The 14,570-nt window shown below is 44.5% G+C and overlaps 1 pseudogene; it reads right to left on the bottom strand.

Annotated features, from left to right (window-relative positions):
* The window catches only part of LOC145537703 (uncharacterized), a 70,638-nt pseudogene that overhangs the window by 47,893 nt on the left and 8,175 nt on the right, over nt 1-14,570 (bottom strand).

The raw sequence follows: 14,570 nt of genomic DNA, 5'->3' as shown, positions 1-14,570 counted from the left end.
CATAGAAAAGAAAGAGAAAAAATAAGTATATCTTTCTTTTGTTTTGAAGTCTGAGAGAAGTGGGAATATTTCTAAGACAGCTCCTGCTGCGAATTTCTAGAGATCTGTGTGGGAGGAGAAAGATCCTTTTAAGTTCCTTAATAAAGAGAGAAAAATGCAAATAAAAGCTGAGCAGTATACCCGAATCCCAGGAAAAAGAGACAGTTGGGTTTACGTTCTGGTTCTCTCTTACAAGCTCTGTGAGTGTGGATAGGTTAAGCCTCAGTGACTCATCCACAAAACACAAACAGCTCATAAATATGCAGAGATGGGCGATCTTACTATAATAAGAAAATGCATTTCAAAATGACAAAGTATGACTTTATACCCATTCAACTGACAAAAATTAAGACGTTGGACAATACCAAATACTGTTGAGAAGGGGGACTCCTGGTGGTGGTGGTGGTGTAGTTGCTCAGTCGTGCCTGACTCAAAATTTTGAGACCCATCCACTGTAGCCAAGCTCTTTTGTCCATGGGATTTCCAAGGCAAGAATACTACACAGCGGATTCCCATTTCTTTTCCAGGGGATCTTTCTGACCAAGGATTGAACCTCCATCTCCTGCACTGCAGGCAGATTCTTTACTGACTGAGCCACCAAGGAAAATCTTAGAATGTGGACTTTTGCTGCTGCTGCTGCTAAGTCGCTTCAGTCGTGTCCGACTCTGTGCGACCCCATAGACGGCAGCCCACCAGGCTCCGCCGTCCCTGGGATTCTCCAGGCAAGAATACTGGAGTGGGTTGCCATTTCCTTCTCCAGTGCATGAAAGGGAAAAGTGAAAGTGAAGTCGCTCAGTCGTGTCCGACTCTTAGCGACCCCATGGACTGTAGCCTATCAGGCTCCTCCATTCATGGGATTTTCCAGGCAAGAGTACTGGAGTGGGGTTCCATTGCCTTCTCCGGTGGACTTTTGAGACCTCTTAAAAGATGCTAAAAGTGAAATTGCTCAGTTGTGTGTGAGCTCAGTTGTGTGTGACTCTTTGTGATCCCGTGGACTGCAGCCTACCAAGCTCCCCCGTCCATAGAATTTGCCAGACAAGAGTACTGGAATGGGTCACCATTTCCTTCTCCAGGGGATCTTCTCGATCCAAGGATTGAACCCAGGTCTCCCGCGTTGCAGGCAGATGCTTCATCGTCTGAGCCACCAGGGAAATGTAAATTGGTAAACCACTTTTGGGTCCAGAAATATACCTATTCCTAGGTATATCTGCTCATGTGTACTGTCTTATAACCTCCAAAATCTAGGCAAGACCCAAACACTCATTTATGGTAGAAGAGATAAATGTATGATGATATTGGGGCTCCCCTGGTGGCTCAGATGGTAAAGAATCTGCCTGCAATGCAGGAGACCCAGGTTCAATCCCTCAGTCAAGAAGATCCCATGGTATAATGAATGGCAACCCATTCTAGTATTCTCGACTAGAGAATTCCATGGACATAGGAGACTGTCAGGCTACAGTCCCTGCGGTTGCAAAGAATCAGACACAACTGAGTCACTCAGTTCAGTTCACTTCAGATCAGTCACTCAGTCGTGTCCGACTCTGTGCGACCCCATGAACTGCAGCACACCAGGCCTCCCTGTCCATCACCAGCTCCCGGAGTTTACCCAAACTCATGTCCATGGAGTTGGTGGTGCCACTCAAACATCTCATCCTCTGTCGTCCCCTTCTCCTCCTGCCCTCAATCTTCCCCAGAAACAGGGTCTTTTCCAGTGTGTCAGCTCTTTGCATCAGGTGGCCAAAGGACTGGGGTTTCAGCCTCAACACCAGTCCTCCCAGTGAACACCCAGGACTGATGATCTTTAGGATGGACTGGATGGATCTCCCTGCAGTCCAAAGGACTCTCACGAGTCTTCTCCAACACCACAGTTCAAAAACATCCATTCTTCGGCACTTGGCTTTCTTTACAGTCAACTCTCACATCCATACATGACTACTGGAGAAACTATAGCCTTGACTAGATGGACCTTTGTTGACAAAGGAACATCTCTGCTTTTCAATACGCTGTCTAGGTTGGTCATAACCTTCCTTCCAAAGACTAAATGTATTTTAATTTCATGGCTGCAATCACCATCTGCCATGAATTGGGAGCCCCAAAGAATAAAGTCAGCCACTGTTTCCACTCTTTCCCCATCTATTTGCCATGACGTGATGGCACCAGATGCCATGATCACTGGGCGACTAACACACACATAATCACACCTCAGAAAAATCCAGTAATACAAACTAATTAATTAGAATTACATGCAACATTCTTGGTAACAGAAAGCTGGATGTAAAAAGCAGGTATTGGAAGACTACCGAAGACCACGATACCCATTTTACTAATATACATCTTTTGTGTTTTCACGGAAACATTATGCAGATCAATGAACTAGAGAGCATGTACTGACTGCCCAGCTTTTATAGAGGGGTTTATTTGGCCCACATGTGTTCTTTATTCTTTCTTCAAAATTTGTTAGTTGCCAACACCAAAATATTAGTATAATTCATATTATTAGTTGGATTTTTTGACTTCTCTTTAAAAAATCAGAAGATCTAGAGATCTGGGTCCACATTCTCACATGGCGCCATCAGCTGAAGCTGAGTCATAGCTGCCCCTTAGATGGGGCAGATGCCCCCCAGTTTGTCACAATATACCCACTTACAAATTCTCTTTTATTACCTCAGTAGTCTCTGTGGGCATCTTCACTTGAGATCGTAGACACGGACACTGTAGGGACAGAGGGCTATTCTCAGGAACAGATCATCTAGAACAACGTTTCTCAACCCTTTTCCCCTTAGCTCTTCCTCAAGGAGCATTTTTAAACACTTTCTTTTCCTAATTGTCAAACGCCTTCACCCCATCCGTGAATTTTTTTCTAAAGGAAGTGCAGCACGTTAGCTTCTTCTAGGTTTCAAAACATGATTTAACAAGAACATGAAGGAGCAAATTTTTAAAAATTCACAACAGTTATTTCGTATATAAAAAGGAGCATAATAGTAGTACAAATCACATGAGGGTTGCTTTGACTAAGTCAAAAGTGGAGAGATAATGGAACAATAAACAATGAAAAGTTAATTCAAGAGATAGGAAAAGAGAGAAAATATTAAAGATGTCATATGTGGTGCTGGCAGTAAGTGAGAGAAAAAGCAGGAAAGCAAAAACAAAGAGTCAGAAGAAAACTCTGATACAGCAGCCAGGGTAAAAAAGGCTCAGTTAGGCAAAGTTTATATAAAGACTTTAAGGAAATGAGGAGGTTTAATTAGATAGAGGAGGTCTAGAAATCAGAAAGGGGAGCTCCTCACACTGCAGAACTAAGTCAGAAGAAAACGTGACTCACCTGAGATCTAACAAATGGCTTCCTGTCAGACATCTTTGTGTCCTTCTTTTGGTAGTGTTTTGTGTTTCTCTCTTCTGCAAGGACAGAGTTCTAAGCAGAGAAATCTAGAAGGGAGAAGGAATGACCACAGAGTTGAGTCCAGTCTGGCAGCACCCACAGACACAGAGAGCAGCCTGCCAACCCCTCACCTGCCATGGGCAGAAGCAGCACTTCCTATGACAAGAGAAAGACCAAAAAAATCATTTCTCAGCTCAGTGTGGCAATTCCAGAAAAGAGGTTTGGTTATCTCCCACCTCTAAATGCTTCCATGGATTTTAAGTGCCTTCCAAATAAAGCAAAAGTTCCCTCTTTATTTCTATCAATGGTCCTAGCTTCACCATCCATTTAGTCACCAGAGAACTTCAGTTTCTCAACTGTAACATGAAAATTACAATGATCTCTCTAATTCTATGGGCGCCTGTAAGGGTTAACCATTACATATGTGGAGCACAAAGCAGGTATTAAAAAAAAAAAAAAAAGACGACAACTCTTATTACTACATCTTTTTCACTCAGGGATCTAGAAGAGAACCACCACCTTCCCTTAGGAAACCTGAAGTCCTTCCTTGTTTGTGGTCTCTTTCCAAGAGTAACTTTCACTATTCTATAGATTCTTTCTCATACCCTAGCAAGCTCTTTCCCTTCTCTTGAATTTCAGCTCCATCAAAGGCTGTGTCTTTGACCAAGTTTAAAAATTCTGTGGGACCATATGCCCTATGTCCACTGGAGGTGCTATTAACGGCCACAATTACTAAGATGACAGACTCTGGAGCCAGCCACGGAAGTCTAAATCCTGACTGCCAATTACTATTAATAACTGTGGACCACAGGCAAGTTGGGCTTCCCTGGTGGCTCAGACGTAATCCCTCAGGGAAAGAAATGACAACACACTCCGGTCTTTTTTGCATGGAGACTTCGACTGGCAAGGAGCCTGGCAGGCTACAGTCCATGGGGTAAAAAAGTCAGACACGACTGACGACTAACACGTTCACAGGTTAAGCTATTCAACCTCCCTGTGCCTCTGTCTTCTCATCTGTGGAAGGAGAGTAATACCTATCTGAAGTACTACTAAGAGAGGTAAAGCACTATTATAAAATATGTACAATGTAGTACATTTTAAGTGTCCAACATGTTTACTATTAGCATCTTCAAAATCCTTTTAATGAATGCAGGTGCACAAAACTGGACTGATCATAATCCTTGCTATATCACCATTCAGCCATACATGACACTCATGTTTATTTCAAATTTACTTCTTTATATTTTTCAATGTAATCAACCCATCCCACTGGTCCACATCCCCATCTTGTACCCTTGCCTTTCTCTCCTTGTCTATATATACACACACACACACACACACACACACACACACACACACACAGCTTTGATTTAGTATCAGTTTCATTCAAAGGGCTATCAGGAGAGAATGGCTTTCTTCTATCACCAGTGAGATGCCCTTAGTTCCAATCAAGTAACTTTTAGTTTCTAAGAGACCAGTCAAATTTTGACAGAATTTAAATTTCAGTCCTCCTATCTCTCACACTGCATGCCCTCTTTTTTTTTTTTTGACTGTGTGTTGTTTTGTGTTGACACTAAGGTTTAGGCTAAAAATGAAACGTGGAAGGGTGGGGAACAAAGCAGAGAGAGGGCCTACTCTCCGAAAATAGCATGAAAAGCAAAAGCCAAATCTCAAGTTTCTTTCATTTCACATAGGATTAGGCAGATTAGACTGGAGATTATAAAATTCATTCATTCATTCATTGAACAAGTTTTTATTTAGCTCCCTCTTACATGCCAGGCATACAGCAAATGTTCAAAAAGTCCCTTCTCTCACCTTCCTCCTCACATGCTTGGATCAAGTCTGCCACCAGGTCACCTTCCTTGCTGCTCTTGGGCTGCTTTGAATCACCTATGTCTGAACCTCCCCTGGCAACGTGTTCAGAAACTGCTCCAGCACCAGCTGCTCCATCATCTGCTCCGTGGTGTGGCTCTTTGGCTGCAGCCACTGCCAGCAGAGCTCCTGGATTTGGCTCACAACTTGGTGAGGTCCTGTCACCGACAAGGATTGAAGATAGCTAAAGTTTTGATGAGAAACTCTTGGAGCCTCTGGGTTTCTCATGGGGGTGGTTTCTGTATTTTTTTCTTGATCACGTGGATGAACGTGCTGGGGATTCCTCGAGATATCCAAAACCTCTTTCACGTGGAGAATTTTTACAGCTAGACCCTTCAAAGGATGGGGATACTCTAAAAGGCAGGCTGCTTCAAAGCACACTGTTGTGGAAGATGGTGGGCTGAGTTTTATCAGATGAAGAAGAGAGTCAGAAACCTTAGGATCTGCAGAAATTACACAGACTCACAAATGGCTTGCACAGTTTAACTCGATAATAGAGGTTATGTGAGTCAAAGGAAGTTAGCTCATTTCACACAAATGCCTAAATGAATATTCACACAGATTTGCACATCTACAGACTGGTTGTTGCCTCAGTCACACTGTCAGGTCTAGAAGATCCACAGACACAGGCTACAAAAATCTCAGAAAGGGCACTGAAGGGAAGAGACTTGAACCCCAAACCATAACGAACTGAACAAATTCATGAACCACCTAAGAAGATCCTTTAAAAAATGAGTTAATACAAAATGAGGAAAGATCATTACAATACATTCATCCTACAAAGGACTGCATCCCTATGCAAAACATATAAAGAAATCATACAAATCTGTAATAGAAAGACAGAGATCACTTAAATATTCAAATATATTTTCTTATATCTTTATTTAAACATTTTATCTCTTTACTTAGAAGTTAGTCTTGGATACCATAGGAGAAGACTAATTTTTTCTTAATACATTTCTGCCTACCATCATTTAAAATTTGCTATTACTTCCTTTTTTTGGGCGTATGATACCACCACTGAATTTCTATCACTATAGGCTGCAGTGTAAGATTCTGAGAAAGGAGTAGCAGAAATGACTGTGAAATCCTGGCAATCTGCTTCTCTACGCTAGCCAGGTCCCAAGCTAGAGCAGAGTCATAATCCCTTCTCCTCGCCCAGAGAGGGAAAAGTAGGCATAAAAGCAGCTAATGTTAAATAGTTGAAAAGAAAAAAAAGCCAAAGAGTCCCTAAAACCATGAGTGGTGGTAGGTTCCTTGATTTCAGAGTAGGGAAGAAAGTTCAGAGAAATGGGAATAAGTGCTGGGAGAAGGGAGTGGAGGCCAACAGATCCCAGGTGAGCTGAGGCTGTCGGAGGAGGGAGCAGGGACTGAAGGGAGCCACCAAAAGAGAAGTGCTGAGGAATGGGGAAAGGAGGAAAGCAAGGCCAGGCAGAATGCAGAGCTGGACCAGAGGAGGAGGAGGGGGGCAAGGTAAAGAGGAAGAACCAGTCTGGGCTAGGAGAGGTGTCCAGGGAGTAGGCGCCCAGAGAGAAGGGGTGGGACTGAGGCAGAGGAGCAGAAAGGAGAGGCAGAACTAAGGAGAGGAAGGGGGCCAGGACTGAGCGAAAGGATATAGAGAGGAGAGGTGTGATGGAGGGAGGAGGTCTGAGGCAAGAGGGGCAGGAAGGAGGGACCAGGGCCAGGGCAGAAGTGGGGGACCGCAGGAAGGCTGAGGGAGGGTAAGGGCTGGGAGAGGAGAGGTGGGCCAGAGCCAGGGGGAAAACACAGAGGAAGGTGGGACAGGAGGTAAAGGGGGAGCTGAAGGAAGGAGCGCCTCTGACATAAAGGGGGTGGAGCTCGGAGAGAGGCAGGAGCAGGACAGAGGGGAGGGATAATGGCAGGGCCAAGGCTGAGGGCACTGTGTTGAGGGGAGAGGAGGGGTCCTAAGGAAAAAGGGGAGTTTGAATGTGGGGGAGGCTGGGGGGAGGGGCCAGGGGGTCTGGAGAGGAACGGGGGTCTTCAAAGGCGAAGAAGGGTGGTTCTGGTGGGGGAGAGCGAGAGTGGGGTCCTAGAAGAAGAGGGCTGAGGGGCATCGTCGAAGGGGAGGGTGGAGGTCCTCATGGAGGAAGGAAGCTGTTCTGAGGGGAAGGCAGGACGTCTCTGAGGGGGTAAACTGGGGGGATCCTCCAAACGGGGGGGGGGACGGGAAGGGAAGGGAGGTCCTCAGAGGGGGAAGGAGGCTTTTCTAGGGCCGGAGTCCTTGAGGAGGCCAACAGGTGTGTCTGAAGAAGGCCCGTGGGGTCCTCAACGGAGAGGGCAGGGATCCGAGAGGAGGACGGAAAGGGTCCTCAGGGACCAAGGAACGCGTTCTTGGGGGTGAGAGCGGAGAGGCCCTAAAAAGGGAGGGTCTGTGGGGTCCTGGGGCGGGGAGGAAGGTGCGACGCGGGAGGAAGAGGGCGGGTGGAAGGCCTTCCGGCCAGGGAAGCATTGGCAGGAATCCAGGGCGTGAGCAACAGGGAGGCCACCACGTCCTCTTCAGAGCAGACTTGGCCCGCGCGGCCTCCCGCACCCCTTCCCCTCAGGGCCGCTACTTCGCGCCTCCCTTTCCGTCGACTTCCCCGCGAAGAGGAGCCTCTGCTCCGGCGTCCCTGAGAGGACGCCCGCGCCTCCTTGCCCGCGAGCCGGGCCCTCACCCCCAGGGCCCCTCCCTCGCGTCCGGGCCCTGGCCGCCGCGCGCTCACCTCGCAGACGGACACCCTCGCCTGACCGAACCTCTGCACCTCGGTCTTGCAGCGCAAACCCGCCAGGCAGGCGCTACAAGCTGTCTGCGCATGCGCCCTGTGGGACGGCCGGTGCAGAAAGCGCCGCGCAGAAAACACAGGCCGCTTCTGGCCGGCTCCGCCGGGCGGGCCCGCGAGGACCACGCGGCCTAGAGAGGGCTGGGAGGGGCCGGAGGACTACTTCCTTTAGATGCTTTACGAGTTTTGGCAGTAGTTAGCACGTGGTTTAAAACGGTTTCAAAATAAACAGTATGCAGTGAAAAGCCTTCTCACTTTGTGTGTGCCACCGACCAAATTCTAATGCTATAAAACCACGGAACACTCAGGTGACCGGTGCAATTACTTGAATATGTATGAATAATTATACTGAATAAGTATGAAAGCGTGAACATGATTTCAGTGTCCTTCCACAGTGTCTTTATGTATATGTAAATAGAGATATGTGCGTATATACATGTGTGCATTATACACACATACATGTCGTTATCATTGATAAGTATTATAAATATCTACAGTATAAATTCGGTAGATATTTATCTGTAATAGATATAAATATTTTAAAATATAAAATATATTTTCTAAATAAGAAGTGTGACGATGTAAGACAACCTATAATGTGACGCAATGTGGTATATACTGTAGCTTAAAATGTGTAGCTAAGTAATATATATACTTCCTTGATAGTGATGTAAGGCTTCCCTGGAAGCTCAGTTGGTAAAGAATCCGCCTGCAGTGCCAGAGACGCGGGTTCGATTCCTGGGTCAGGAAGATCCACTGCAGGAGGGATAGGCTACCCACTCCAATGTTCTTGGGATTCCCTTGTGGCTCAGCTGGTAAAATACCCACCTGCAATGCAGGCAGACCTGGGTTCGATCCCTGGGTAGGCAAGCTCCCCTGGAGACAGGAACGGCTATCCACTCCAGTATTTGTACCTGGAGAATTTCATGGACTGTCGAGTCCATGGGGTCTCAAAGAGTCAGACAGGACTGATCAACTATAACACGTATATCATGATGACACACCGATTCATATTATATGTAACTATAAGTTTGTACAAATAGAGTAGAAATATTTTTAGTTTGCAAAAATACTCATAGTCTCATTGCCTACCTTTTTTATACAAAAGGTGGCAGACTGTACCCACTGTTCTATGCCTTCATTTTTTCCTATCTGAGAGACCTTTTCATATCAGTACAAAGACAATTTGTCTACTGTTTCTGAACAGCTATTTGAATTCTGTTGTACTGTTGTTGTGACTTGATTTATTTACCCCATTCCTGACTACTGGGTGGTTGAGTTGTTTTCAGCCCTTTGCTACCAGTATTCTGTGCAAAACTATGAACTTCAGCAGTTCTGCTGCTGTGTAAAACCTTCTGGGAAGAAAAACCCCTGCAGTGGAATTGTTGAGCCACAGTGCACATGTGTGTGTCATTTTGACAGAGATTTCTAAGCTGCCTTCCATAGACGCTTGCCTATCAGACCCCCACCAGCCTGTGTGAGCAAACCTGCATTCGCAGTGTTATAGGATGCTTTTTCAGGTTTTCCAAAACTAGGGTTGAGAAAGTTTTCAGGAGCAGGGTAGAATATGTTTTCCTGTGTTGAGGAGCCATTTGTATTTAACTAAAGAACATTTATCAGGGCCTCAAGATATGTAGGGAAAGTATAGTGAAAGGTGCAATAAGTATTTTAGGCATGGTGATGTGGATTATGATTATGATGACATAATGGTTAATATTCTTGACACTGGCCTTATACCTGTGACAAAAATTAACTCAAAGTGGATCAGACACCCAAATGCAACACCAAAACTAGAAAACTCCAGGAAGAGAACTTAAGAGGAAACCTATGACCTGAGATTAGGTGATGACATTTTAGGTATACACATGCATCTCACAAACCCCTGGTGTGGGCGAGTCCCCAGAAGGGCCCTTCTATGTATTGTATCTGAAAACCTGCAATTTGGAGGTCATTCAAGCTCCCTGAGCCGCAGTCTGTCCTTCTAGACTAAAAGGACAGCAAGTTACTAAATATAAGGATTATAACATGTAGAGGTGGATAATCTTTTCTTCTATGTGCTGAGGGTCACTGGGTGGGTCTGAAAATGAATCAACAAAGACAGATTAACTGGAGACAAGCTTACAACTTATTTTAATATGTTTTAAGTGACACAGGAGCCTTCCTAAGGAAATGAAGACCTAAAGAAACAGACCTGAGTATTTCAAACTAGGTTTGATGAGGTGTGGACACTCGTGGAAGAATATGATCGGTTAAGGAATAAGTGGTGAGTGTAATAAGCTGGCAGAAACTTAGCAAGGCCTGTGTGTTAGGCTTCCTCTTGGAAGTGTTCCTCACCCTTTGGAGATAAGAATGCTCCTTTCCTCCTGCTATAGGCAGGGTACCTCTCCCATGATGGGATTATGGCTTGTTTCATGGAAGAAGGGGGAAGGGGAAGAGAATGAACCTCTTCCTTCTGCTGTTTTCTCAAACTGCTTCACCTTCAGTATGCCAGGTGCCATATTTTGGGGTGAGGTATCCTGAACCCCGTTACATGTCAAATGATTAAAGTGGTGTCTGAGATCTATACAGGTAGTTTATATATGTTGGCTACAATTTTATTAGAAGACTCTTGAGAGTCTCTTAGACTGCAAGGAGATCAAAGCAGTCAATCCTAAAGGAAATCAACTCTGAATATTGATTGAAAGGACTGACATTGCACTGAAGCTCCAATACTTTGGCCACCTGATGTGAAGCGTGGACTCCTTGGGAAAGACCAGAGGCTGGGAAAGACTGAAGGCAAGTGAAGAAGGAGGCGGCAGAGGATGAGATGTTTGGATGGCATCACTGACTCAATGGACTTGGGTTTGAGCTAACTTCGGGAGATGGCGAAGTTGAGGGAAGCCTGGCGTGCTGCAGTCCGTGGGATAGCAAAGAAGTGGACATGACTTGATGACGAACAACCACAGCAACCTAAAAGGTAAGAAATAACAGTGGTTGAGGGAGGAATGGAGATAAGGGGGAAGCAACAAGGGTTTTCCCAACAGGGATCGCTGATTCCAGATTAGAAGTCAGTGAGGAGTTAACACAGCTTGGGGTCCAGAGGAAAAGTAGGTCAACAACCCAACTTGGAATGTCTCAGGGAGTCATGCACTAAATGTCAGCCTTGATGCAACACTCTCTGTTGTGTACATTTCCGTTTAATTAAAGAAGCAGACATTTTTCTCAAAATCCACATGAAACATCCAGAGGTCAGGAGACTCCCACCTCTAAGTCACACACATACCTTAAGTGCACGTCAACTTCTTGGAAATTCATATATTGTTCTGGATCTGTTTTTCTCCCTTGTTCTTATTTTCTAGGCTGAAGGTAACTCACAAATATTTTCTTATGTGTGAGTGTCTTGTCTAGGGTGCCTGCCAGGGGAACGACACGAAGTCAAGTGTGAAAAAGCTGTATGTTCAACTTATGGTTGCTGAGGGGAAGGATGCAGGGAAGGGATGGTTAGGGGGTGTGGGACAGACACGTACACCCGGCTGTATTTAAAATGGAGAACCAACAAGGACCTGCTGTAGAGCACAGGGAACTCTGCTCAGTGTTCAGTGGCAGCCTGGATGTGAGGGGAGTTTGGGGGAGAATGGATACATGTGTATCTGTGGCTGAGTCCCTTTGCTGTCCGTCTGAAACTATCACAGCATTGTTAATTGGCTGTACTGCAATATACAATAAAAAGTTAAAAACTTCCAGTTGGATTTATTAGCAGCACCTCTTAAGAGATCATAAGTAGGAGGTTACATTGTCTTAAAAGGTTTTCTAACTCCTTATGTTAAAATCAGAGCAGCAAGAGTAGATAAAGGGATTATATATTCATACATATTTAAGATGTCACAATATGTAATCATATAAAAGCAATTTATGCACATTTGAATCTTGATTTTTATTTGCTGAAAGAAAATATTATTAAGACAAAAAGGAAAATCATCCCCCTGAACATGGTATTACCCCTGTGGTTCTTACTCCCATGCAAATATTTTACTCAGTCATCATACGTTTATACAACTTAAAAAAAAATACTTTTTATTTTGTATTGAGGTATAGACAGTTAACAATGTTGTGATAGTTTCAGGTAAACAGCAAAGGGACTCAGCCGTATGTATATCTTTATCCATTCTCCCCCAAATTCCCTTCCCATCCAGCCTGCCACGTAACATTGAGCAAAGTTTCCTGTGGTATACAGTAGGACTTTGTTGGTTATCCGTAAGTTTATCCATAAGAACAAACCATAAGTTTGTTCTGTGAGAGTCTTTCTGTGTTGTAACTTCATTTATATAATTTATTTTTAGGTTCCACATATGAGGGATGCCATATGAAATTTCTCCTTCTCTGTCTGATTTACTTCACTCGTTATGACAATCTCTAGGTCCATCCATGTTTTTTAAGCCACATTAAAAAAAAAAAAAAAAAAAAAAAACGCCAACCCGGTTCACACCAAAATTCCAGGCCTTCCTACCTGGAACTTCCGCCTAGGTCCTTTGCCTAGAAAAAAGGATCATCTCTCTCTTCAGTGGACCATCACTTAATATAAGGAGATCCAGATATTGCAGGAGGAGAAGGAGGTGACAGCGGATGAGGGGTTGAATGTCATCATCGACTGAACAGATATGAGATTGAGCAAACTCTGGGAGATAGTGAAGGACAGGGAAGCCTGGCGTGCTGCAGTCCATGGGGTCGCAAAGAGTCAGACACGACTTAACGACTGAACGACAGATACAAGGGAAAACTCACAGAGTCACCTGAGGGTGCTGTGATGGCGAAGGGGCTCAAAGGGCCCGTGCTTGGTACTGAGCGCTGGTCCAAAGTAGACTCCAGGTGAACTCAGGTGTCCTTTTCGGATATCCTGCTGTGTATCCAAGCAGCACCAATGAAAATAATAGTAGTTTATAATAAGACAGAATGTGGTCCACTGGAGAAAGGCATGGCAAACCACTAAAGCATTCTTGCCTTGAGAACCCCATGAACAGTATGAAAAGGCAAAAAGATAGGACACTGAAAGATGAACTCCCCAGGTCAGTAAGTGCGCAATATGGTACTGGAGACCAGTGGAGAAATAACTCCAGAATGAATGATAGGATGGAGCCAAAGCAAAAACGATACCCAGCTGTGGATGTGACTGGTGATAGACGCAAAGTCCAATGCTGTAAAGAGCAATATTGCATAGGAACCTGGAATGGTAGGTCCATGAATCAAGGCAAATTGGAAGTGGTCAAACAGGAGATGGCAAGAGTGAACGTTGACATTCTAGGAATCAGCGAACTAAGATGGACTGGAATGGGTGAATTTAACTCAGATGACCATTATATCTACTAGTGTGGGCAAGAATCCCTTAGAAGAAATGGAATAGCCATCATGGTCAACAAAAGAGTCCGAAAGGCAGTACTTGGATGCAGTCTCAAAAACTATAGAATGATCTCTGTTCGTATCCAAGAAAAACCACTCAATATCAAAGTAATCCAAGTCTATACCCCGACCAGTAATACCAAAGAAGGTGAAGTTGAACAATTCTATGAAGACCAACAAGACCTTCTAGAACAAACACCCAAAAAAGATGTCCTTTTCATTATAGGGGACTGGAATGCAAAAGTAGGAAGTCAAGAAACACCTGGCATAACAGGCAAATTTGGCTGTGGAAAACAGAATGAAGAAGGACAAAGGATAATAGAGTTTTGCCATGAGAACGCACTGGTCATAGCAAACACCCTCATCCAACAACACAGGAGAAGACTCTGCACGTGGACGTCACCAGATGATCAACACCGAAATCAGATTGATTATATTCTTTGCAGCCAAAGGTGGAGAAGCTCTGTACAGTCAGCAAAAACAAGACCGGGAGCAGACTGTGGCTCACGTCATGAACTGCTTATTGCCAAATTCAGACTTAAATTGAAGAAAGTAGGGAAAACCACTAGTCCATTCAGGTATGACCTAGATCAAATCCCTTATGAGTATACAGTAGAAGTGACAAATAGATTTAAGGGACTAGATCTGATAGACACAGTGCCTGATGAACTATGGACAGAGGTTCGTGACATTGTACAGGAGACAGGGATCAAGACCATCCCCATGCAAAAGAAATGCTAAAAAGCAAAATGGCTGTCTGAGGAGGCCTAACAGATAGCTGGGAAGAGAAGAGAAGTGAAAAGCAAAGGAGAAAAGGAAAGGTATTCCCATCTGAATGCAGAGTTCCAAAGAATAGCAAGGAGAGATAAGAAAGCCTCCTCAGTGAACAATGCAAAGAAATAGAGGAAAACAACAGATTGGAAAGACCAGAGATCTCTCCAAGAAAATTAGAGATACCAAAGGAACACTTCATGCAAAGATAGGCTCGATAAAGACAGAAAAGTTATGGACCTAACAGAAGCAGAAGGTATTAAGAAGAGATGGCAAGAATACACAGAAGAACTGTACAAAACAGATCTTCACGACCCAGATAATCATGATGGTGTGATCACTCACCTAGAGCCAGA

Source organism: Giraffa tippelskirchi, chromosome Y (assembly GCF_054371585.1).
Source record: "Giraffa tippelskirchi isolate mGirTip1 chromosome Y, T2T-mGirTip1v1.2.pri, whole genome shotgun sequence".
Taxonomy (NCBI): domain Eukaryota; kingdom Metazoa; phylum Chordata; class Mammalia; order Artiodactyla; family Giraffidae; genus Giraffa; species Giraffa tippelskirchi.
Note: the sequence above shows the minus strand (reverse complement) of the source record. Positions and strands in the feature narration are given on the sequence as shown.